Source organism: Chiloscyllium punctatum, chromosome 33, assembly GCF_047496795.1.
Source record: "Chiloscyllium punctatum isolate Juve2018m chromosome 33, sChiPun1.3, whole genome shotgun sequence".
Classification (NCBI taxonomy): domain Eukaryota; kingdom Metazoa; phylum Chordata; class Chondrichthyes; order Orectolobiformes; family Hemiscylliidae; genus Chiloscyllium; species Chiloscyllium punctatum.
The window spans coordinates 70,763,785-70,786,839 of record NC_092771.1 but is presented as its reverse complement, the minus strand read 5'-3'; positions in this window follow the sequence as shown (position 1 = coordinate 70,786,839).

The window sequence follows — 23,055 nt, the reverse complement described above, 5'->3', positions numbered from 1 at the left end:
TACAACTGAAATTAAATATTGAAAAGACCTGGATTGTTTGTGATGACTCTCATCTTTTAGAATGACCATGCTGTTTTCAGTTGTTTCATATGAAAATCCCAGAACTTTTTTTTAAATTTACATTCTCAAGTGAACTTTGCCAGTAGATGTCATGTCAGCTCAGGTCATGCATTGACGGTGTGAGGTACCCTGTGGGAGGCTGCCTGTTCCCAGATGTTCAGACCGATTCTTTTTCTGAAAAAAATATTTTCAGAATCTCACATGGTTTTTGAGCAAAATAAAACATAATACTGCAAGTACAAATTGCCCCCACAAACTTGTGTGTGGGTGTGTGTGGTGGGAGGAAGGTGATATTTGAGTGTCTTTGGGATGGTGTGCGCATGTGTGTGAGTGTGAGTGTTAAAGCTGTATAAGTCCATGTGAGGGTGTGTGCATGTGTGAGCGTGGGTGTGTATGTATGAACATATGAGAGAGAGCTTATGTGTGAAAGAAGGTCTGCATGAGTGTATGGGTCTATAGGAGTGTGTGTGTGAGAGAGAGCGTGTGTGTAGTGCATTAGGGTCACTTGGAGTGTGACATGACCCCAAAGTCTCAGTTGAGGCCACTCCCATGAATACCAAACTTGGCTACCAGCCTCAGCTCGCCCACTTTGTGTTGTAGCCTGTCCCGAAGTCCAACTTGAAAGATGGTCACCCAAAAGTCTGAGGGTCGAATGTCCTGGACCGCTGAAGTGTTCTCCAATTGGGAAGGAACACTCCTGTCTGTTGATTGTTGTGTGGTGTCTATTCATTCATTGCCATAACCTCTGCTCGGTCTTGCCAATGTACCATGCCCCGGGGCATCTTTGCATGCAGCGGAGGAGATAGACCACATTGGCCGAGTCACATGATTACCTGCCATGTACCTTTTGGGTGGTGTCCCACAGGTAATGGTGGTATCCGTTTCAACACTCTGATACATCTTGCAGTGTTCACTGTGACAAGATTGTATGGTGTTGACCTGAAGGTCGGGCAGTTTGCTGCGAACATTGATCTGTTTGAGGTTTCATGGTTGTTTAAAGGCGAGAAGTAGAGGTGAAGGGAAGGTCTTGATGAGGTGCTCACCCTCAGTGATGATGTGTTGCAGGCTGCGAAGAATTTGGTGTAGTCTTTCAGCTCCTGGGAAGTACTGGATAGTGAAGTGTACCCTGTCAGTTGTAGCCTGTATCTTTCTCCTGAGGAGATCATTACGGTTTCTCACTGTGGCAGGTCGGAACTGGCAGGCGATGAGTTGAGCAGTGTACCTTTTCATTAGGGCATCCTGGAGTACTCCCAAGTGACTGTCACCTTCCTCCTCATCTGAACAGATCCTGTGTTTGCATGTAGGGCTTGTCCAGAGGGGATGGCTATTTTAATATGTTTGGTGTGGAAGCTAGAGAAATGTAGCATTTGGAGGTTATTCATGGGTTTGCAGTACAGTGAGGTGCTGAGGTGTCCATCCTTGATGGAGATTCTTGTGTCCAAAAATGAGACAGATACTAAAGAGTAGTCTGTGGTGAGTTTGATGATGGAATGAAATCATTGATATCACTGTGTAGTTGTTTCAGTGATTCCTCACCATGGGGGCAGTGGAAGGAAATGTCGGCAATTTACCTGCTGTATAGTGTTGGTTGGAGGTCCTGTGTAGAGAAGTCTTGTTCAAACCTGAACTCAAGGATGCCCTCATAAGAACGGGATAGGATGCTCAATAACTGGAGACATGTATGTGCAGAATCACAGGAGATGGGTGAGGTTCTCAATGAATATTTCTCATCTGTGTTTACCGTGGAGAAAGACATGAAGATTGGGAACTTGGGGACGTTAGTGTGATATCTTGGGGATAGTCTGTTTCACAGTAGAAGGGGTGTTTGTTGTTCGAATGTCTGAAGGTGGATAAATCTGGTCCTGACCAATATACCCAAGAGCACTGCAAGAGGTTAGAGAAGACGTTATAGGGCCAGTGAATATAATCCCAGTCTACTCAGTCTCTCCTCAGAAGCCAAAGCCCTCAACTATGAAATCAACCGAGTGAACCTCCTCTGCACCCCTCCAGTGCCAGTCCATCCTTTTACAAGGAGACCAAACTACTCCAACTGTGCCCTCACCAGCATCCTATACAGCTGCATCAGAATCTCACTGCTTTTAAACTCAATCCCTTTAGCAATGAAGGACAAAATTCCATTTGCCTTATTAATAACATGTTCCACCTGCAGACCAATCTTCTGTGATTCATACACAACACCCAGGTCCCTATGCACAGCAACATGCTGCATTTTTTTTAAGTATTCAAGTGTGGCGACCTCTCAGCCCAGCATTTTTTTCAGATTACTTACAGTGTTGAAACAGGCCGTTCGGCCCAACAAGTCCGCACCGAGTTGTCGAAGTGCAACCCACCCAGACCTATTCCCCTACACCTAACACAACGAGCAATTTTGCTTGGACAACTCACCGAACCTGCACATTTTTGGGCTATGGGAGGAAACCGGAGCACCCAGAGGAAACCCAAGCAGACACGGGGGAGAATGTGCAACACCTGAGATGGGATTTGAACCCGGATCTCTGGCACTGTGAGGCAGCAGCGCTAAGCACTGTGCCACCGGGCCGCCCACCCAACTCTCAACCCAGCACAGTGATCTCTCAACCCGGTGTGGTAATCTTTCGGACCAGCGCAGAGATCTCACAACCCGGCATGGTAATCGCTCAAGCCAGCATGGACATCTCTCAGACTGGCATGTTAATCTCTCAGCCCAGAAAAGTGATCTCTCAGCCTGGTGTGGTAATCTGCCAGCCCAGCATGGGGATCTCTCAGTCTGGCACGGTGATCTCTTATCCTGGCGCGCCGATCTCTCGGGCAGACATGGGGACCTCTCATCCTGGTGTGGTGACCTCTCAGCCTGACATGGTGAACTCTCTTCCTGGCGTGGCATCATTTGGCCTGGCATCGCGATCTCTCTGCATGGTGCTCTTTCAGGCTGGCTTGGAAATCTCTCAGTCCAGTGTGGTGATCTCTCAGCCTGGTGTGGTGATCTCTCAGCACAGCAGTGATCTCTCATCCCAGTGCCCTGATCTGTCGGCACAGTGAACTGATCTCTCAATCCAGCCTGAGGATCTCTTAGCCCAGCATGGTGTTATCTCAGCCCGGCATACCTATATATCTGTGTTGTCGTGATCTCTCAACCAAGCCTACGGATCTCTCAGCCTGGCGGGACGATATCTCAGCCCAGAGTGATGGTCCCTCAGCCTGGCCCGATGATCTCTCAGCCTAGCACGATGATATCTCGGCCCGGTGTGGTGATTTCTCGGTCTGGTGTGATGATCTCTCAGCCCAGTGTGGTGATCTCTCAGCCCTGTATGGTGATCTCTTGACCCGGTGTGATGTTTTCTCGGTCTGGTGAGACGATCTCTCAGCCCGGTGATCTATCGGTCCGGTGTGGTGATCTCTCAGCCCGGTGTGGTGATCTCTCGGCCCGGTGTGGGTATCTCTCGGCCCGGTGTGGGTATCTCTCGGCCCGGTGTGGTTATCTCTCAGCCCGGCGTGGTGATCTCTCGGCCCGGTGTGGTGATCTCTCAATCCGGTGTGGTGATCTCTCGGCCCGGTGTGGTGACCTCTCGGACCAGTGTGGTGATCTCTCGGCCTGGTGTGATGATCTCTCAGTCCAGTGTGGTGATTTCTCCGCCCGGTGTGGTTATCTCTCAGCCCGGTGTGGTGATCTCTTGTTCTGGTGTGGTGATCTCTCAGCCCTGTGTGGTGATCTCTCGGTCTGGTGTGGTGATCCCTCAGTCCGGTGTGGTGATCTCTCAGTCCGGTGTGGTGATCTCTCGGCCCGGTGTGGTGATCTCTCAATCCGGTGTGGTGATCTCTCAATCCGGTGTGGTGATCTCTCGGCCCGGTGTGGTGACCTCTCGGACCAGTGTGGTGATCTTTCGGCCTGGTGTGATGATCTCTCAGTCCAGTGTGGTGATCTCTCGGCCAGGTGTGCTGATCTCTCGGTCCGGTGTGGTGATCTCTCGGTCCGGTGTGGTAATCTCTCAGTCCAGTGTGGTGATCTCTCAGCCCAGTGTGGGGATCTCTCAGCCCGGTGTGGTGATATCTCAGCACAGTGCAGAGATCTCTCAGCCCAGTGTGGGGATTTCTCAGCCCGGTGTGATGATCCCTCAGTCCGGTGTGGTGATCTCTCAGTTCAGTATCGTGATCTCTCAGCCCGGTGTGGTGATCTCTCGGTCCAGTGTGGTGATCTCTCAGCCCAGCATGTGCAGTCTCTTGGCCAGCTGTGGCCTTAGCGTGGGCCTCTGATCTCACCGCAGCTAAGCACTTAAGAAAGATTGCAATGCTTGAACTTGCACTTTATTTATTTATTTTCCAATTAAAAATTAGAGGTTCTGCAAACATGAATGTTTGTAAATGTGGTGCCAATCAAGCGGGTTGTTTGTCCTGAATGGTGTCAGGCTTCTTGAATGTTGTTGGAGCTGCACCCATCCAGGCAAGTGGGAAGCATTCCATCACACTCCTGATATCATATATTGTATGCAGTACTATTATTAATGTAAAAAAAAGTTTAATTTTTAAGTTTGTTCTTTCTTTTCTTTCTATCTTCTTCGTAAGATTCTGTGCGAAGGTATTTGTCCCTAGGATGGTGCATTGTGTGATGACATTATGCACTTCTCACTGTATTCCTGTATCTTTGTACTGAGTACTCGTGACAATAAAATCAAAATCAAATTACAGACAAAAGAAAGAAGAGTTGGAATAATTATTGGAAAACTTAGCAGGATAATGGGTTATTTATCTCATAAACAGCAACTGCTCCAATAGAGTAACATCCCATAAACACATCCTTGGCACAGGCAAATTCAGTAAAATAGATTGTCTCACATGCAATTCTGGACAAGGATTGTAATAGCGTTGGTCAAAATTACATTTACTTTCATTGTTCTGGACACAGTACAATATTTATTTATCCTTTTAAATCTTTCCTATTCTTTTCCCAGTCCAAATGTCTCCGAAATGTTGTAATTGTCCCTGCCTGGACATCTTTCTCTGGCAGCCCATTCCATACAAACAACCCCTCTGCATGAAAATGTTGCTCCTCAGGCCCCTTTTAAATCTTTCCCCTCTCACCTTAAACCTGTGCCATCTGGTTTTGGACTCCCCTGACCTGGGGAAAAGACCTTGGCTATTTATCTTGTCTCTGGCCCCTCATGATTTTATAAAGCTCTATACAAGAAGCTGTGTAAAAGATGCCACATAAGATATTGTTGCATTTTGCCAGTGATGATATATAAGCAGAGTAGAAGATGAAAGCCTGATTACAAGGAAACAGAGAATCAGTATAAAGGCTGGTACTAATGGAGTGTCACAGGGATCAATGCTGTGAGCTCAAATATTTATAATCACATTAAACTGCTGGGTTGAGGAAATGGGGAGGAAAAGGAACCTGGAATATAATGTGGCTGTGGCATGAGATTGTTTGATTGACAGGAATAACAGAGAGCGGAAAATTATTTAAAAGGAAACAGACTACAGAATTCTGTTGGAGGGGGATCTGCCTGTTCTTGTACAGGAATCGAGAAGAGTAGTTTTCAGGTACATCAAAGAATTCGGTAGTCAGATGGAATATTGGCCTTTAGTGTAAGGGAGTAATGTATAAAAGGAGGGAGGTCTTACAATCGTACAGTAACTGTTCAGACCACACATTGAGTATTGCGTTCAGCTTTGGTTTCCTTTATTAAAAGGACATACTTGTATTGGAAACAGTTCAGACAACTCTTTCTTCCTCTGGGGAATGGATCCTTGTTCCAAAACCCTACGAACCTGGATTAGAAACGTTAACTCTCTTATCCCTCCACAGATGCTGCCTGGCCTGCTGCGTTTCTCCAGTGATTTCTTTCTTGTGTTTTCCAACAAGTTTCTATTTTGAATAGTAAATATCCTGGAGTCAGTTACAGACTGAAATCTAATCAATGGATTCGGAGTATTAATCTGACTGGAAACACCTGGAATTCTGAAGATGTGAATGCATAGACATTTTATTCTCAATAGTATCCAGCGGAGGGGTCTTTTTAAAAGTAAAACTCAATAATCAAACTTCCGTGTGCCCTACTCTGGGAAAGCCACATCTGGGACTCTACCCTCCAAGGTGGATCTGTATCTCAGTGACCGGAGCTGTGATCTGGTTGCTGCCTTTTCATAGCATCCCTGTTGCAGTGTTTTAAATTCAGGAAGCGCTCACTTAACAGAGAAGAACAAAAAACAATAGAGCACAGGAACAGGCCCTTCGGCCCTCCAAGCCTGTGCTGATACATTCTATCCTTCCATGCGAAAACTGTCTTCATTTCCAGGATCCATATCCTTCTATTCCCTTCCTATTTGTGTATTTGTCCAGGTATTCCCTTGAATGTTGCTAATGTGTCTGCCTCCACCACCTCCTCTGGCAGTACATACCAGGCACTCACCACCCTTTGTGTGAAAAACGGGCCTTGCACAGCTCTTTTAAACTTCCCTCCTTGTGCTTTGAACCTGTGTCCCTTGCAATTGACCCCCCCCCCTGCACCCTGAGACAAAGTCTCATATTTCCACTTCACCCAATGCCATTCACAATCTTATAAACATCTACTGGGTCAGCCCTCAATGTCCTGCATTCCAGTGAAAATAAATCCAGTCTATCTAACCTTTCTTCAAAATCCCGCATACCAAGGTAACACCCTGGGAAACCTGTTATATACCCGGTCCAAAGCATCTATATCCTTCTAGTAGTGTGGTGATCAGTACTGGACACAATATTCCAAGGTCAGTCTAACTGAAGTTCTATAAAGCTTTGGCATAACTTTCCTGACATAGAAATCACAGAATGCCTACAGTGTGGAGACAGGCTATTTGACCCAACAAGTCCACACCGATCCTGTGAAGAGTATCCCACCCTGACCCACTCCACTCCCCTATTACTCTATATTTCCCCTGACTAATGCACCTAACCTACATATCCCGGAATACCATGGACAATTTAGCTTAGCCACGTCACCTGACCGCACCTTTGTACTATCCATATACTCAATGCCACTTCCAAAGAAGGCAAACTTGTCAAAAGCCTTTTGAACCCCCTTATCTACCAGCACTGCCACCTTCAGAGGTCTGTGGACCTGCAAACCCAGATCCCTCTGCCTATCAATGCTGCGAAGGGTTCTGCCATTCACTGTATAATTTCCAACTGTACTTGACCTTCCCAAATGCATCACCTTACATTTGTCTAGATTAAGCTCCATCTGCCAGATTCTGAATGAATTCTGTCTGTTTTCTCATCATTAACTCTCGCATTGCCAGTTACTTTCAGTTTTAAAGGATCTTGTTTCAGCAAACAGGCCGGAAGTCAAACGACCAATTCATTGGATTTACAGAAATTCTGTTCCAGCCTAGTTTCAGGGGGAAGACACAGGGAAATGTCCTCTGGCTGTTGGTGTAATGGACCCTTCCTCTCAGATCCTGAGAACTTCGCATGAAACAAAGAGTCTGTCACTGTCGAGCAATCTTTGTGCACATGACGTGTCTCCTACAAGTTCACTGGACATGACAGAGATAATTTGTGCTGAAGAGGCTGGAGGATACAGAGAGAGGAAGGGGTGGAGGTGCTGGAGGAGATTTCAGAGATAGGAAAGGAGGGTGCAGGGTCGGAAGGTGGTTACAATGATAGGGCGGTGTTTTGGGACATTGTGATGTCACAGAAATGTGGAGGATTGCAGGTCCTGGAGAAGGTTATATAGATAGGGAGTAATCCCTGCACTTACAATCCTTGCCCTTTACCCTAACAGGAACATAGAGGTAAAAACAATGACTGCAGATGCTGGAACCCAAATTCTGGATTCGTAGTGCTGGAAGAGCACAGCAGGTCAGGCAGCATCCAAAGAGCAGCGAAACCGACGTTTTGGGCAAAAGCCCTGCATCAGGAACATAGTTTTCCTGAACTCTCAGTATCTCATTTTCAAAGGCTTCCCATTTTCCAGCCCTCCTTTTACCTGTGAGCATTTGCCTCAATCAACCTTAGAAAAATCTTGCCTAATATAATCAAAATTGGTATTACTCCAATTTAGAACATTAACTTTAGATCCAATCCATCCTTTTCATCACGATTTTAAAACAAGTAGAGCTTTGATCTCTGACACCAAAGTGCTCCCCAGCCCTCCCTTATTTCTCAAGAGAAGGTCAAATTTTGCTCATTTTACAAGTAGATTCACCCACGTACTGAATCCAGTGACAGAGACAAAGTGGAGTCACTCTGCTCTCCCCTGGGTCAGTGACAGAGACACAGTGGGGTCAGTCTGCTCTCCCCTGGGTTAATGACAGAGACACAGTGGGGTCAGTCTGCTATCCCCTGGGTCAGTGACAGAGAGGCAGTGCTCTCCTTCCCCCTTCTACTTGTCGATGGTGGCAGCATCCGATGAACAGGAGAGTCGTTTTTTCAAGCATAAGCTTGTCATCAGGAATGGGGTGGGGGTGCCCAAGGGGGCTGAGAGGTAAATGGGAGTGTGCTGGGTCTGAGGGGAAGGTAGCTGGGAATGTAATAGTTAGATGGAGGTGGGGTGATGATGAGAGGTCAGAAAGGAGGGGGAAGCAGACAGGTGGGAAAGAAGGTGGATAGGTAAGGCAGTTCAAAAAGGTTGTACTGAATTGGATGGTTGGATCTGAGATAAGGTGGGGGAAGGGAAATGAGGAGACTGGTGAAATCTACATCGATCCCGTGTGGTTGGAGGGTCCCAAGGTGGATGATAAGGCATTCTTCCTCCAGGCATCAGGTGGTTAGAGTTTGGCGGTGGCGGAGGCCCAGGACTTCAATGAATGGGAGGGAGAGTTAAAGTGTTCAGCCACAGAGTGGTGGGGCTGTTTAGTGACTGTGTCCCAGAAGGAAACTGAAGGCAGACAGAATCTTTGAAGAAACGGGGTATGGGTGGATTACACTTTGGAGGGTTGGTGTGAACTTGTTGGGCAGAAGGGCCTGTTTCCACACTGTCTGTAATCTCATCTAAAAAGGCTTTCTGCAACATTCCGCAAATAGGTGTCCTGTGTCCCCAATGTAGAGGAGACCACACCGAGAGCAACGGACAGAATAGATGGTGTGTGTGGAAGCACAGGTAAATCTCTGCCAGATGTGCAAGGATCCTTTGCGGCCTTGGATGGAAGTGAGGGGATGGTGTGGGGACAGGTTTGCACCTCTTGCAATGGCAGGGTAAGGTGCCAGGAGTGGAGGGTGGCTTGGTGGGGGTGTGGCCCTAACAAGGGATTCGCAGAGGGAATGGTCTGTGCAGAACACTGATAGGGGTAGGGAGGGAAATATATCTCTGGTAGTGGGATCTGTTTGTAGGGGGCAGAAATGGCAGTGGATAACTTGCTTTATCTGAAGGGCGGTGGAGTTGGAGGTGAGGACTGGGGTGTTCTCTCCTTGTTGTGATTGGAGAGGTGGGCTTCAAGGCCGGAGGTGTGGGAAGTGGAGGAGATGCACTTGAGGGTATCATCGACCATGTAGGAAGGGAATCTGTGGTCCGTGCAGAAGGAGGCCATCTGGGATGTTCGATGGTGGAATTGGTCCTCCTGGGAGCAGATGTGGCGGAGGCAGAGGAATTGGGAATAAGGGAAAGTATTTTGGCGGAAGTGTAGACCCGGTAACTATGGGAGTCAGTCAGTATGAAGTAGATGCCCATGTTGACCCTGTCACCAGAAATGGAGATGGAGAGGAGGAGAAAGGAAGGAGAAAGGGGAAAGGTCCCTTCCTAACATGTCGCCATTATTTAAGAAGGTGGTAAGGAAAAGCCAGGGAACTATAGACTGGTGAGCCTGCGGTCAGTGGTGGGTGAGTTTTGAAGAAAAAATATTAAGCTAAAAATTACATGAAGAAGGACCGATTGCTTATATACGGAGCTTGTAGAGAGGCCTGCGTAGGGACGGCTCGGGAGAGGTTTTTGTCTCCGGACAGTGAAAGCTGAATGTTGGATTATTTGAGGTGGCGTTGTTTTCTTTTCATTTGTTCAGTTAAGTGTTTGATTTCTTTTTAATATTTATGTTGAATGTTTTTGCATGCTTCATAATAAATCTGATCATTTAATTTCGTATATAACTTGCTAATTAAAACTCCTTTGTTGGATGAATGGTACTGACGGCCTGCAAGCGATATTGAGTGCGATGACCAATAGATTTAGCGAAGTGATTACACAGCAAGATCATTCAGATCGATAACTGTCTGTCGGGAAAGGTTTGAAGGTGGTTTCGAAGTCTCCTGCGGTTATTCCTCTCTCAAACAGATATTCCAATTTGGCTAAGTGGTCATCAGATCTTGTGCACTAACAATGAATTTTATGTTAAACGGATTTGTTAGGATTTAAACAAATAATTGTTTTTGGGAACTCTCCTGTCAGGGGCAGAGACAGGAGATTCTTCGGCAGTGAGTGTAAATCGAGGAGAGTAGGTTGCTTTTCTGGTGCTAGGGTGAAGGATGTCTCAAAATGTTTGAAGCAGATTGTCAAAGGGGAGAGTGAGAAGCTTGAAATTATTGTACACATTGATAGGAATGACATAGTTAGAGAAAAGGTTAAAGCTTTACAAAATGCATGTAATAGGTTAGGTAGAGAATGTTAAAATTCATTATCTATGATTTAATTCTGGGGCCAAGTTCTAATGAGGGAAGGAATAAAAGGACAGGGCAGATAAACCAATGGTTGACGAGGTGCTGCAATGTGCAGGGAGTCACTTTCTTGGAACATTGGGATCTCTTTTGGCACAGAAGGATGGGTTTCAGCTGAAGTAGACCAGTATCCTGGTGGGGAGATTTGCTCGCTCTATTTCAGGAGATTGTAAGATTTGAGATGGGTGGGGTGGGGGCTTTTGAAGTTACAGTGAAAATAGAAAGAAAGATGACAATGGTTCTGAATCAGAAACAGCACGTTCTTCAGAAAAACCAGGCAAGAACAAGTCAGAGAACAAAGGAGCACTGAACACTTAAACTGCATTTATTTCAATACACGAGTTCTTATCGAAAAGTCTGATGAGCTCAGAGCATGGAAGGGAACATGGGCCTGGGATATCATTGCTATTACAGAAACATGGCTGAGGATTGGAATAGACTAGAGTGGTGCTGGAAAAGCACAGCAGGTCAGGCAACAGCCGAGGAGCAGGAAAATCAATTTTCCTGCTCCTTGGTTCGACCTGACCTGCTGTTCTTTTCTAGCACCACTCTGATTTTGACTCTAATCTCCAGCATCTGCCGAATGGAAAAGACTGTCAGCTCAGTGCTCTGGGTTTGTGATGGTACAGAAGGGGTAGAAAGGGGCAAGGCAGGGGAAGGGCTGGCATTTTTCATTCAGGAAAATATTACTCCTGTAATTAGAGAAGGTATTTCTGAGGGATCATTTAGTGAAAATATATGGGTTCAAATTAGAAATAAGAAAGAGATGGTCACCTTGGTGGGGTTTTATATCGGCTCCCCAATCGTCAGAGGGCAATTGATAAGCAGATATGTAGAGTGATCTCAAATATATATAAGAGTAACAAGCTTGTAATAGTAGGGGATTTTAATTTTCCAAACATTGACACAGTCTGCCATGGTACGAAAGTTTTTGATGGTGAAGTACTTGTTCAATTGCAAGAAAATTTTGCTATAAATATATAATCTCCCTCCGAGAGACGGATCAAAACTTGACCTTCTCTTTGGAAATAAGGCAGGGCAAGTGACTGAAGTCCTCATCAGGGAACACTTTTGGACCAGTAATCGTAATGCCAGTAACTTGAAAATAGTTGTGTAAAAGGATAAAAGTTAAAGTTCTTAATTGGAGTGAGGCAAATGGGTATGAAAGAGTATGAGACAAAAATTTTCAAAGGTTGATTGGAACAGACTGATCACAGGGTAAAGGATGACTGACAAGTAGGAGGCCTTCCAAAGTGTGATAACAAGAGTTCAGAAGCATTCTGTTCCTCTTAGAATGAAAGGCAAAGCTGGTAAGGTTAGGGAACAATGGATGAATAAAGATGTTGAAGTTCAAGTCAAGAATAAAATAATAACCATCTATTAGAGAGACAATTGGGATCAACTGAATGTGTTGAAGAGTGTAAAGAGTGTAGGGGCATTCCTCAGAAGGAAATGAGGAAGGCAACGAGGGGACAGGGGTGAGCCTTGGCAGATATGGTAAAATTATCCAAAGAGGTTCCATAAATACATTGAACGAGCGAGCAACTGGAGAGAGAGTAGGACCCCTTAAAGACCAACGAGGTTTTCTTTGTGTTGAACCTCAACAGATGGGAGTGATATGAAAAATATTTTGCATGCATTTCTCTTGTTGGGAAAGAAACGGAGGCTGGAGAAATCAGGGATATAAATATTGATGTTTTGGAAACAGTTCAAGGTACAGAAGAGGAAGTGCTGGAGATCTTAAAAAAAACATAAATATAGCTAAACCTGATCAAGTGTGTCCCAGGACGTTGTGGGAAGTTAGAGAGAAAATTATATGGCCCTAAACCGAATATTTGTATCATCTATGAACCATGGGGAAAGAACTGGAGGACTGGGCTGTGGCAAATATGTCACTGTTTAAGAAGGGATGTGAGAAGAATCCTGGGAACTATTGACCTGTGAGCCTGTCCTCGGTGGTGGGTAGATTTTTAGAGATGATCCTGAAAGATAGGATTTACAGAGGTTGGAGAGGAAAGGATTGATTAGAGATGGTCAGTCTGATTTAGACGTGAGCAAAATCAAGTCTCCCATTTGATTGGGTTTGAAATTGTGAGTCACCAAAATGATTGAGGAGGACAGAGAGTTAGATGGTGTTTGCTTGGCCTTTAGTTAAGCTTTTGATGAGACTCTGCATGATCGACTAATTGGTAAATTTAGATCACATAGGATTCAGTGTGGACTTGCCAACTGAATACATAATTGGCTTTATGGCAGAAGATGGTGGATCATTGTTTTTCAGACTGGAGGCCTGTGACCAGCGGTGTCCCACAGGGATTGGTACTGGCTCCACTTCTGTTTGTCATGTATACAAAGGATTTGGATGACAATGTAGGAGGCATGGTTAGTAAGTTTGTGGATGACACCAAAATGGTAACATAGACAGCGAAGAATGTGACCCAAGATTGCAAAGAGATCTTGATCAATTGGGTCAATGGGCTGAGGAGTGGCAGATGGAGTTTAATTTGGATAACTGTGAAGTATTGCATTGTGGCAATACAAACAAGGTCAGGAGTTAACGGAAGGCCCTGGGTAGTGTGGGAGAGCAGAGAGAGACCTCAGGGTTCAGGGACATACTTCTTTGAAGTTTGCCTCCCAGTTAGGCAGGGTAGTTAAGAAGGTGTTTAGCATGCTTGCATTCATTACTCAGGCGTTTGTGTATAGGAATTCTGACATTGTATTGAACTTGTACAGGACAGTGATGAGGATTCCTTCTGGATTAATATGTGCAATTCTCATCGCCCTGTTATGCTAAGGATATTATTAAACTGGAGAGGGTTCGGTAAAGATTTATCAAGATGTTGCCAGGAATGGAGTGTTTGACGTATAGACATGAGCTGTTGCATTGGATTGTGAGGGGTGACCTTATTGATGTTAAACAATCATGTGGGGCACAGATAAGATGAATGATAAGGGAGTTCAAACCTGGTGGCATACTTTTAAGGTGAGAGGAGAAAGATTGAAAAAAGGGCATAAGGGGCAATGTTTTTAGAATTTTGGTTGTGGAATGCACGACGAGAGGAAATGGTGGATGTAGGTACATTTTCAATGTTTAAAATACATTTGGATAAGTTCATGAATAGGAACAGTTTGGAGGGATATGGACCCAGCGCACGTAGGTGGAAACAGTTTAGTTTTGGAACATGGTCGGAGTGGCCTGGTTGGTCCAAAGGGTCTGTCTTCGTTCTGTATGACTCGACGACTCCATGACATTACGGTACGCAGTCAAAACACACGTTCGACTCTGCACATACTCACTTTGCCCTCCAGCTCATGGGATGGGACACAGCACGGGGAAGGGTATTGTTGATAGATGGAGATACCGAGGGGTTTTTATATACAGTGGGTGTATATTGGAGGAACTACAGAGGGATAGATCAAGATTGATGAAGCTGTACAAGGAAGGGCAATTAGACAGAGGCCATGGAGGGGGGCAGGGACTAAATTTGTGGTGGGGGGGCGGGATTGTCCAATATTGAATGGGGTGCTGCAGATTCAATCTCAGGATTGAACAACAGAACCAGGGAAGGAAATAAGGAAAGAGAGAGAAAAATGAGAGAAGAAAACTCAAGAGAATGGGAACGAACACAGATAAAGGTGGGAAGAAGAGATAAATACAAAAGAAGAGGATGTCAGTACGAGAGAGAGAGAGAGAGAAATGTTGAGAGGGAGAGAGAGATGTAGTGTGATACAGACAGAGGGTGAGAGACAGAGGCAAAGAGAGAGACAGAGAGAGAAAAGAAGAAAAATCAGACAGATATAAGCACGTGCTAAGGAAAAATATGGTGAGATTTAACAATTGATATTCACCATTCATGTTGGTCTCAGCTCTCGCGATGGTCTCTCACACTCTTTCTCTCCCATTCAGGACAGACTCTGCTCCAGGGGCTCGCTGTTGAGATTCAACCATTCCCCACACTCTCACACAGAGACAGACAGAAACCCTGCTCACGGATACTCACCCCCTGCTCAGTGCACACAGTGAAAGCTGAGTAGGTTAGGATAGTTTTCATTAGAAAAAACGAGATTGAGGGGAGACCTGATTGAGGTCTACAAAATTATGAAGGGTATAGACAGGGTAGACAGAGATAAGCTTTTTCCCAGAGTGAAGGATTCAATAATGAGATGTCATGCCTTCAAGTTGAGAGGTGAAAAGTTAAATGGGGACACACGCGGCAAGGACTTCACACAGAGAGTGGTGGGTGTCTGGAACACGTTGCCAGCAGATGTAGTAGAGGCAGGCACAGTAGTTCCATTGAAGATGCGTCTGGACAGATGCATGAGTAGGTGGGGAGCAGAGGGAGACAGATGTTTAGGAAATATGCGACTGGTTTAGACAGAGGCTTTGGATTGGCTCAGGCTTGGAGGGCCGAAGGGCCTGTTCCTGGGCAGTAAATGTTTTTGTTCTTTGTTCTTTGAAGGGAAAATGGCTGCCAGAACCTGTTTGAAATATCCCCAAGTCTCTCACTGAAAGCACCCTCTCTGCCCACGTCCCAGCTCATCCACTCAGCTCCCAGCTACCTCAAGCCAGGGCATACATCCCTCAGGGATGGAGCATAGCCAGAGTCATCTCAGTGGGATGAGAGGTGAGTGAGGGAATGAGGAGATGTGAGAGAATGCAGCAGGTAAACAGATTCATCCAGTCTGCCTTTGTCTACTCCTACTTTGCATTTTATTGTCTTGGAAAATAAAAAATATATATTTTCAAACTGATCAAATTCCTTTTGTCTTTGTGGTTTCCTATTGATCAATGTGACAAATCTCAACTTGCAATTGTCAGGAATCTAACCCAGGTCACCTGTTTGGAAGACAGCTACACTAACCATGACCGCACCATCACCGCGTACTTTAACACAACACAGTCCCCAAACATAGTTAAAAAGACTTTAATCATGAAAAATCAAACAGAGTTCATGTTGATTCACTGAAATTGATATTCGGTCAGGTGACGACAGCTTATATGGAGAGGTCGATTTGAAGGAGCATCTGAAATCGGAGAGGGAGCTGGGTCATTGGGTGGGTGCAGAGAGAGAGTCCAGAAATCCCTCTGGTTGGGCTTGGATTCCCCCGGCAACGCATCAGCTGGTTCATGGAAAGGAGCAAATAAAGAAACGGGATGACATCAGAGAACTGGTTCAGTGCAGACTGCCTTCGCCTTCTCCTGCTTTATTGTTTTAGAATGCAAGCCACATGTATTCACAAACTGACCCAATTCCTTTGCTCTTTGGATTTACTGTTGATCAATGAGAAAATCTAAAAGTGCGATTGCCAGGAACCAACACGAGGAATTGAATGGAAAGAAAGTAAATTATTGTTCAAAATAAACGTGCAAATAAAGACACAGAATCGTTACAATATTTCATTTCCTTTTTCAATAGGAAACTTCTCGTTTTGTAAAAAAATTGTTCAGCTGTGTGGGTCAGAGAATTCAGTGAGGAAGAGTGGACAGGAGCCTGTCGTTGCATTTCCCTCTCTGGCCTGCAGTGAACCTTCCTCCACATCATTTATGTTTCTACCCACTTCACTCACTGAGAATGGTTTACTTGGGATGAATGTATCTTTTGTGTATATTTGGTTTTGTTTTTGTTGTCCCACTTCCTACTAATTGTTGCTGATTACTAACAACACTTTACATTGGCTTTACATCTCTAGTCTCTTTCATTGTGCTCCTCACATGGAGTCATTCCTTGCCCATTAGGAAAGGAGTGTTATCATGTTGCTGCTCCTCCATCTCCTTTCGATCCATTCCTCACGTGGACTCCTCTTTCCATTGTCTGTTGCACCTAATGTTGGCTCTCAGTTACTTGGATTGTTTCACCAATTGAATTATTGTTCTAACTGGATATGACATGGCATACTTTAACTGGACTCTGAAATGTTTCTGTGTCACCACATAAATAAGGGCATTTGTGCAGCAACTTAAGTTCCTCAGCATATATCCAATCTGAAAAAAGAGACGACAAAAAACAGAATCCAAGGAATAACCAGCATTAAAGAAAGCTAAAATATGCAACAACCAGAGAAGTATGAAACTGGCAGATATGGCAAAGAGTAAAATCACAGAAGTCTTCCTGCTCTCTACCTCTGGATCATTCTCTGTTTTTCTCTGACCTCTCAGTTCTTTCCGCACCTTAATGGCCTCAAAGATATGTCTGACAGTCAGAATGTTGATAAAGAGAATAAAGGTGAATGGGAACATTGGTGTTAAAAAAGTCTGAAAATATTTAAAACCTATCTACCGACGGTCATTATATTAGGCCTGATATTACAGTACCATGGAACATTGTTGATAATCTTTCCAGGGTAATACACAAAGGAGTTGGGAATGTTCTTCACACAAAAGAAGATGCAGATTGTTGCTGGGACCCTGGTTGCAGTTTTTCCTGTGCAATACTTAGTTTTCATCTCATGAAAACAAATAGCAACAAATCGATCAAAGGAAAAAGCAATGGTGAACCACGCAGAACAATCAATGGTCAAGCGGTTGAGGGCATAGATAGCACCACAAACAGGAGGGACTTGCAGGAAACACAGTGGACAATAATATTTTCGAAATTGGTGAAGGATGGTATAAAAAACAATGAACAGTAGATCTGACATTGTCATGGCCACCAGGTAGCGAGTGCTGCACACAGAAAGACCACATTTGCCCCGAGCTTAGATTACAATCACCACGAGACTAACTCTAAGAGAAAGGAAAAAATAGATTTGAAGTCACTAATGAAACATTCTCTGTGCGTGAGCCCAGTCTGTAAGTAATGACACAAAGATAATTGTTGTTCCATGTTATATGATGTTTAAAGAATCTCTCTCAATGAATCATTTGCTCTTTTAAAGGACATGGGAAGAACAAGAGCGGCAGATTACTCACAGAAACACAGTCATATACTCAGGATGTTTTTGGGTCAGCAGCAGTCGATTTCGCCTGCTCCTCAGATGCAATCTTGCCTGCTGTGCCTTTTCCAGCACATCGCCCTATCAGCAGTCCCCATTATTTCCTAATTCCTAATGCCCTGCTGAACCCTCCCATTAGCTTGTTGTATCTGAGCTCCCATTTGGAGCAAGCTGCCTGAACAAGATCCACCAAAACAATCCCTTTCTGTCAAGGAATGGGAAACACCAGGTGTCACTGCGAGGTGGGTTGTTACAAAACCCATCTGACCGATAGCAGGCTCTGAACTACCACAGAGAGAGGGCAGTTTTCCAAAACCCTTTCTTGACCAGCCAGGGGCGGTGCTCAGCCAAAGTCCATCAATATGGCCTCAGTGTAAACCCATTCTGCACAGTATCGGGAAACACACAATGCTGCACATTGCTGAGAGCCTCCGAACTGACAAACTATTCACTTTAAACTCAGTCAGTGAGGACACTAATGTCTGCATCAGGATTTGCCTTGCTAAATGGAAATATAATAATTTATCAGTTATCTGCAGAAATAAGGATGGTTCAATGCAGTGGTTTATGTAAGTTGTTCCAAAGCTTACCAGGAACACCAACAGCAACAAGGATGGCCTCGTACACTCTATTGATCGTTTCCCTGAAAAGATGCATTTCCATTAGACCATAAGACCATAAGACATAGGAGTGGAAGTAAGGCCATTCGGCCCATCGAGTCCACTCCGCCATTCAATCATGGCTGATGCGCATTTCAGCTCCACTTACCAGCCCTTAATTCTCCCCATAGCTCTTAATTCCTCGAGACAACAAGAACCAATCAATCTCGGCCTTGAAGACATTTAGCGTCCCGGCTTCCACTGCACTCCGTGGCAATGAATTCCACAGGCCCACCACTCTCTGGCTGAAGAAATGTCTCCGCATTTCTGTTCTAAAATGACCCCCTCTAATTCTAAGGCTGTGTCCACGGGTCCTAGTCTCCTTGCCTAACAGAAACAATTTCCTAGCATCCACCTTTTCAAAGCCATGTATTATTTTGTACGTCTCTATTAGATCTCCCCTTAATCTTCTAAACTCCAACGAATACAATCCCAGTATCCTCAGCCGTTCCTCATATGCTAGACCTGTCATTCCAGTGATCATCCGTGTGAATCTCCGCTGGACACGTTCCAGTGCCAGCATGTCCTTCCTGAGGTGTGGGGACCAAAACTGGACACAGTACTCCAAATGGGGCCTAACCAGAGCTTTATAAAGTCTTAGTAGTACATCTCTGCTTTTATATTCCAACCCTCTTGAGATAAGAGACAACATTGCATTCGCTTTCTTAATCACAGACTCAACCTGCATGTTTACCTTTAGAGAATCCTCGACTAGCACTCCCAGATCCCTTTGTGCTTTGGCTTTATTAATTTTCTCACCATTTAGAAAGTAGTCCATGCTTTTATTCTTTTTGCCAAAGTGCAAGACCTCGCACTTGCTCACGTTAAATTCCATCAGCCATTTCCTGGACCACTCTCCCAACCTGTCTAGATCCTTCTGTAGCCTCCCCACTTCCTCAGTACTACCTGCCTGTCCACCTAACTTCGTATCATCGGCAAACTTCGCTAGAATGCCCCCGGTTCCCTCATCCAAATCATTAATATATAATGCGAACAGCTGTGGCCCCAGCACCGAACCCTGCGGGACACCGCTCGTCACCGGCTGCCATTCTGAAAAAGAACCTTTTATCCCAACTCTCTGCCTTCTGTTAGACAGCCAATCCTCAATCCATCCCAGCAGCTCACCTCGAACACCATGGGCCCTCACCTTGCTCAGCAGCCTCCCGTGTGGCACCTTATCAAAGGCCTTTTGAAAGTCTAGATAGACCACATCCACTGGGTTTCCCTGGTCTAACCTACTTGTCACCTCTTCAAAAAATTCCAATAGGTTTGTCAGGCATGACCTCCCTTTACTAAATCCATGTTGACTTGTTCTAATCAGACTCTGCTCTTCCAAGAATTTAGAAACCTCATCCTTAATGATGGATTCTAGAATTTTACCAACAATCGAGGTTAAGCTGATTGGCCTATAATTTTCCATCTTTTGCCTTGATCCTTTCTTGAACAAGGGGGTTACTACAGCCATCTTCCAATCATCCGGGACCTTTCCTGACTCCAGTGACTCTTGAAAGATCTCAACCAATGCCTCTGCTATTTCCTCAGCAACCTCTCTCAGAACTCTAGGGTGTATCCCATCTGGGCCAGGAGATTTATCAATTTTAAGACGTTTTAACTTTTCTAGCACTATCTCTTTCGTAATGGCAACCATACTCAACTCAGCCCCGTGACACCCTTTAATTTTTGGGATATTACTCATGTCTTCCACTGTGAAAACTGACGCAAAGTACTTGTTAAGTTCTCCTGCTATTTCCTTATCTCCCATCACTAGGCTCCCTGCATCAGTTTGAAGTGGCCCAATGTCTACTTTTGCCTGTCGTTTGTTTCTTATGTACTGAAAGAAACTTTTACTATTATTTCTAATATTACTGGCTAGCCTACCTTCATATTTGATCCTCTCATTTCTTATTACACTCTTTGTTATCCTCTGTTTGCTTTTGTATCCTTCCCAATCTTCTGATTTCCCACTGTTCTTAGCCACTTTATAGGATCTCTCTTTTTCTTTAATACATTTCCTGACTTCCTTTGTCAGCCAAGGTTGACTAATCCCTCCCCGGTTAATCTTTCTTTTCTTGGGAATGAACCTCTGTACAGTGTCCTCAATTATACCTACAAACTCCTGCCATTTTTGCTCTAGTGTCTTCCCGGTTAGCCTCTGCTTCCAGTCTATTTTAGTCAGTTCCTCTCTCATGCCTTCATAATTACCTTTATTCAACTGTAACACCAATACATCAGATTTTGCCTTCTCCCTTTCAAACTCCAGACTGAACTCCACCATATTATGGTCGCTACTTGCTAAGGGTTCCCTTACTTTAAGGTCTTTTATAGAGTCTGGACTTTATATGACACAACCTAGAGTTTATGACACAACCTTTCCCTTCCTGCTGCAGGCAATCTGTTGGAATTAGAATATTCTCTCAGAGATGGAGTTGAGAGAATTTATTTTATACTGTGTGGTATCTCCACTGGCAAACCGTGATTATATCTTCAAATTTTTAACGCATTTTGAACAAACAAGTTCCGACAGCAGGTTTATTTTAATGATGATAGCATTGAGAATAACAGCTATATTTGAATACCCCAAAGGCTGGATTGACCGGATCCTGTTAAGTCTCAAACATTCATGCTTTCAACTAACAATATTTGCAATATTTCACTCACTATCAATCCTATCAATATCTAAATACCTATTCATATTCTTTTCAGTGATGATCTTCGTTCTGCTGAGGTTATTCAGTCGTTCAATGCCTCATGCTGTTGAAGTGTTTGAGAGCTGTTCTCCTGCACACTGTTATCCCACAGCTTTCCTTGTTAATACAACTGATTTGGGAAATTCTTTCTGTGAATGAGCACTCTAATACAGAACCTGAAGCTGATATTGACCACACCGACAGCTGGAACCTGCATTCGGTCACATTTTCTCAAAACAATGACAAAAATAATCAGATCCTTCAGTTCAAATCCATAGAATGATGACATCATACAGGATAGAGATGGCCCTTCACTCCGTCGAGTTTTTATCTCTAAACTCACACTCAAAGCTACTCAGGGCTGGACAATGGCAAGCCTTCAAACATGAGATAATGAGAGTCCAGAGACAGTATGTTCCTGTTCGGGTGAAAGGCAAGGCTGGTCGGTGCAGGGAATACTGGATGACGTGAGAAATTGAGGTTTTATTTGAGAAAAAGAAGGAAGCATATGTCAGGTATAGGCAGCAGAAATCAAGTGAATCCTGAGAAGAGTATAAATGCAGTAGCAATATATTTAAGAGGAGAATCAGGAAGGCAAAAACGGAACATGAGATAGCACTGGCAAATCGGGTTAAGGAGAATCCAAACAGATTCAATGAATACATTCAGCTTGAAAGATTAACTGGGGAGAGAACAGTGCCTCTGAAAGATCAGCAAGGCAGCCTATATGTAGAACCACAGCAGATGGGGAGAAACTAAACAAATATTTTGCATCAGTGTTTACTGTGGAGAAGGTCATGTAAGATATAGAATGTGGGGAAAGAGATGGCGGCATCTTAAAAAATGTTCATGTTACAGTGGACATCTCAAAATGCATAAAGATAGATAAATCCCAAGACCTGATCAGGTGTACCCTAGAAATCAGTGAGAAGCAAGTAAAGTGATTGCTGAGCCTCTTGCTGAGATATTTGTATCATCGACAGTCACAGGTGAGGCGCTGGAAGGCTAAATGTTGGCTAACAGAGTGCCACTATTCAAGAAAGGTGGTAAGGAAAAGCCAGGGATCTATAGACCAGTGAGCCTGATTGATGGTGGAAAAGTCGCTGGAGGTAATCCTAAGGGATAGGGTTTACATATATTTGGAAAGGCAAGGACTGTTTAGGGATAGTCAGCATGACTCTGTGCGTGTGAAGAGGATTGATGAGGGCAGAACAGTGGCTGTGATCTACATGAACTACAGTAAGGCATTCAACAAGGGTCTTCACGGTGGACTGGTTAGCAAGATTAGAGATCATGGAATGCAGGGAGAACGAGCTATTTGGATGCAGAACTGGTTCAAAGATAGAAGACAGAAATTGTTGATGGAGTGTTGCTTTACAGACTGGAGGTCTGTGGTCTATGGTGTGCTACAAGGATCAGTGCTGGTTCCATTGCTTATCATCATGTTACAGTGGACATCTCAAAATGCATAAAGATAGATAAATCCCAGGACCTGATCAGGGGTACCGTCGAAATCAGTGAGAAGCAAGTAAAGTGAGAAGCAAGTTGGGGTGACATTTTGGCACAGTGGTTAGCACTGCTGCCTCACAGCACCAGAGACCCGGGTTAAATTCCTGCCTCAAGCAACTGCCTATGTGGAGTTTGCACATTCTCCCCATGTCTACGTGGGTTTCCTCCGGGTGCTCCAGTTTCCTCCCACAGTCCAAAGATGTGTAAGTTAGATGAATTGGCCACGCAAAATTGCCCGTAGTGTTTGGTGAAGGGGGAAATGTAGGGGAATGCGTCTGGGTGGGTTGTTCTTCGGAGGGTCGGTGTCGACTTGTTGAGCCGAAGGGCCTGTTTCCACACTGTAAGGAATCTAATCTAATCATGAGTCGAATCATTTACATAAATGATTCGATTCATAAATAAATAGCAGGTATTATTCGTAAGTTTGCAGATGACACCAAAATTGGAGGTTACCTCAGAGTTCACAGAATCTTGTTCAGATGGGTCAATAGGCCAAGGAGTGGCAGATGGAGGTTAATTTAGATAAATGTGAGGTGCTATATTTTGAAAAGACAATTCAGAGCAGGAGTTGTACACTAATAGGTTT